This window comes from Rhagoletis pomonella, unplaced genomic scaffold, assembly GCF_013731165.1.
Source record: "Rhagoletis pomonella isolate Grant_MI unplaced genomic scaffold, Rhpom_1.0 Rhpom_scaffold_00001, whole genome shotgun sequence".
NCBI lineage: Eukaryota > Metazoa > Arthropoda > Insecta > Diptera > Tephritidae > Rhagoletis > Rhagoletis pomonella.
Window position 1 is genome coordinate 45,358,423 of NW_023458555.1, and position 3,693 is coordinate 45,362,115.

The window sequence follows — 3,693 nt, forward strand, 5'->3', positions numbered from 1 at the left end:
CAGCAAATTTCACTGCGTGGTTATTATATCAGGATAGCAATCTATGAGATGGGGAAACTTAACAAAAGAGGTAAAATTGGTAAATCTGTATTAGAAACTACCCTAGCTGGTGTCATTATTTGTAAAAGTTTTATATCTGGCAGATTTGCATGTTGCCTGCAATGGAATTCGAACCCTGACCCTCTGGAAATTAACAAACTGTGGCAAGCATATTTGCGTACGCAGCTACAGCCACACACGTCAACACCACGGCACGCGATTTGTACCCTCCAGTACTGCTGGAGTCAATCGCTACTTTTGAACCGCTACTGCACCGACTCCTAGGTAAGTAGCTACTCTATTAACCCGTGGTAGTGCACATGGTAGTGCAGAGTCAAACCAGTCGTAAGCAGAATAACGAAAAACTACGATAGAGGGCGCCCATAAATCACGCTAGAACTACATTTCTGATTGGTTTTAATATTTTTTTCCCCTCAGTGTATATAGGTACACATCTAGTAGAAAATATGTATGTATGTATGTGCATATATACGTATGTATGTAAACAAGTACTTTTGACGCTTCTTTTTCATACCTCTTAATGGCTTTCAGAAGAAATTACAAATCATTAAATTTAAAAGTTTGCTCAGTTATCGGTGGTTAATTTAATGAGGAAACAAAAATTTAATAGCTAACCACTTTAGGGCATGAAAAAGGAATTCCTGCCATGTGCAAAGGAGAGCGCGAAAGTAAAAAGTTGAAGTAACGAAGAAAGCAAGCAAAGGATTACCATTAAAATTGAAATTTAAGTTTTATTGAATTTTAATTACAGAAATGTGCGCTTGCAATGATTTTTTGTTTTAATGGAAAAGAAGTGAGTGCTTTTTACTTTTTCCTTTCACTTTGTGTTGTAGCGGCGAAATTTATGCACATTTTTGCTTTTCCTATTAAGGCAATTTCATGTTCGGCAACATGTACGAGTGGTTGAGAAATTTTTGCACAACGCTGCTTCAAGGAAATGTTTTACGCTTTACTTTTCGGCTTGACAGGAAGTTTCAATTGCCAGAAGCTTTTTAAAGAATGTGTATGTAACTTTTACATTTTTCTTTGGGTGCAAATCGAGTTTCATTCTATTTACACAGTTTGCTTATGTCAAAGGAAATCAGCGGATACGGTGCTTGGATGAAGCTTCGCTACAAAAAGTTTCCACAAGGGGTTTCTTCCAGACGTGTTCTTTCACCAATACTTTGGCAGCAGTGTGCAAAAGTGTACTTACCGTTTGATAGGTGAGGTTAGGTTAGGTTGTAGTGGTTGTTCTACCTTAGGTTCGATGTCGGCCGGGTTTCTAGAAAAATAACCATTTAGTTTTAGCAGATTTTTGAAGAACCGAAGTCTGTCAAGTCCCGTCAAACTCGGACAGTGACAGAGAAATCGACTCTTGCGATTTCCTCTTCATCTGGGCGGCTCCGACAGAAGTCGTTTATTGCAAAACCCACTCTTCCTTGGTGTTTTCCACTAAGAAATTAGGGGTGCTTATTCCAAGAAGAATAAAAAAAATTAAAATTTTCAAAATAATTATTTGTCCCGTATTCGGCTGCCATATAGTTGGTTACCGTATCTATCTTTCCAAATGAAGAAATCAAACGAAAAAAATTCATATCCGTATATTTTCAAGTTTTTCCTTCAACTTTTTCTTGGTAGCTGGAAACAAAAAGATTAGCCATTCATTAGAAAACTATTGTCTTGCCGGTGTTAATGTTTATTCTAGAGCGCCTTAGTTTCCATAGGTGCGCTTTATAAATCATTGGGCTGTAAGAATAAAAGCTTTAAGAGGTAGCAATTGCTTTGTTTTATTCTTTCCACCCATTGTCACCGCGCATTATTTTTTCTTTTTTCAATTCACGGAACATTTATTTTCGATTTTGAAAAAAGCCCAAAGCCCAAAGCCCATCTCCCAATTTAATAATATTATTACGTTATTTGTCGTATTTGTATTTTTTTTTTCAAAATTATATTCCTTTATCCCTGACCCTGATCAAGACGCATACCGCACATTGGAGGCATAGCCATACGCTCAACAAAGATGTGAGCGCCACATTTTTTTTATTGTATGTGGGGTTTTCGTGACTTTTAGTTATTTTTCGGCATACTTTCGGATTATTTCATGACTTTTCATGAATTTTCAACGCTCTCTGGGATGGAGTTGCTCTTTGTCCACGGCCTTGATCTGGGTTTTTCAGGATCTTGCTATTTTTCTACTGGCTTAACGAAATTTTGTGGGTCTTCTCTAGAGCTTTTCGGCTTATTTAAATAAAAAAAAATTAATAAATAAAAATAAAAAATTACAAAAAAAAATCATAAAAAACGGGCTCAAACTTAAAAAATTTTTCAATATAATTGGCGGCTGGGGTCGTTGGATCGAATCCCAGTTGAAGAAGTCTGATGAGGAGATGTGGTGATCTCCGAAATAGCAGCTATAACTTCCACCAAAATCGTCGTCTTTTTTCACACAAAAAAATAAAATAATAAACAAAAAAAAATAATAAAACTGTTGAATATTACTATAATAAGGCCATAAATAACAAAAAAAAAATCGGTATATCAAAAAAATACAAAACATTTTTCTTTATATATTTTTCTTTTTTATCTATTTGCTTGGACTTATCTGCTGTTTTTAACTATGGTTTTGTTTGAAGGTTTGCGAGTGGTAGTATGAGATTTTGTGGAAAGAAAATGGGGTACTTACTCTTGATTTGATTTCTTTCTTTGTGCTACCTGATATTTTCGATTCCTTGTCGCTTGTTTGTGTTTTTATATTTCGCTTCGCTTGTATTTTCATTTATAAAAGAGCGAACCCTTTGCAATTTTCACTTCTACCCTTACCTTACCCTACCCACTCAGTCAGGTGTACCCTTTACCGCTCAATCACTTTGTTGCGGCGCTCGCTAATATCGCTCATTACCGTCATGGCGTTGTCACTGCATCAGTTGCTCCAAGCAACTTGCTCAGCGTAAGGCTATTTATTTTATGTTCGTGCTCATGCTCTTCCTGCCTCACACGCTTCGCAATCATTTACCTAGCCATGTGCTTTAAGTGCGTACAGGCTTTCCTTTCTTCAAGAGTGAGCGCTTGAGGGTCCATTTCTTTGGATTTGTGCAAATAATTCCTAAAAGCTGCAGGAACAGTTGTTATAAGAGCGAATTGCAAAAACAAAAACATCAAAACAGCTAAAGGTGTACCTTTACATACAGATTTACCAAACTGTACTTACCTTATACATACAGATTTATACAGATACTTACCTTATACATACAGATTTACCAAAACGGCAGCACTCGAGGCGCGTCGTTGCAACATTTTTGTTTGATTGCAAGATTGATGAGGCACGCTTACGTGATGCTATCGCAAGTTGAAACTTTTTCCATTAAAATTGCTGCCACCAACAAGCGACGCCTTCTCTCACACGCACACTCTTTCTACCTTTTCTCATCAGCGGTAGCGAAGCTCTGTTCTTCACCTTCGATGTTCAGCCGCTGTGACTTCAATCTCGTATCGATATGACCTCCACACCTTTGCCCCAAACAACCTGCTGCCACATAATATGGAAAATCCCTAGCCGCCGCCACTCCATCGCACGACAAACTGTGCGCCGCTGAACTTAGTAATGAACCTTGCAGAGCAGCGCGCTTTCTTAGAAGCCTGTCTATGTATGTA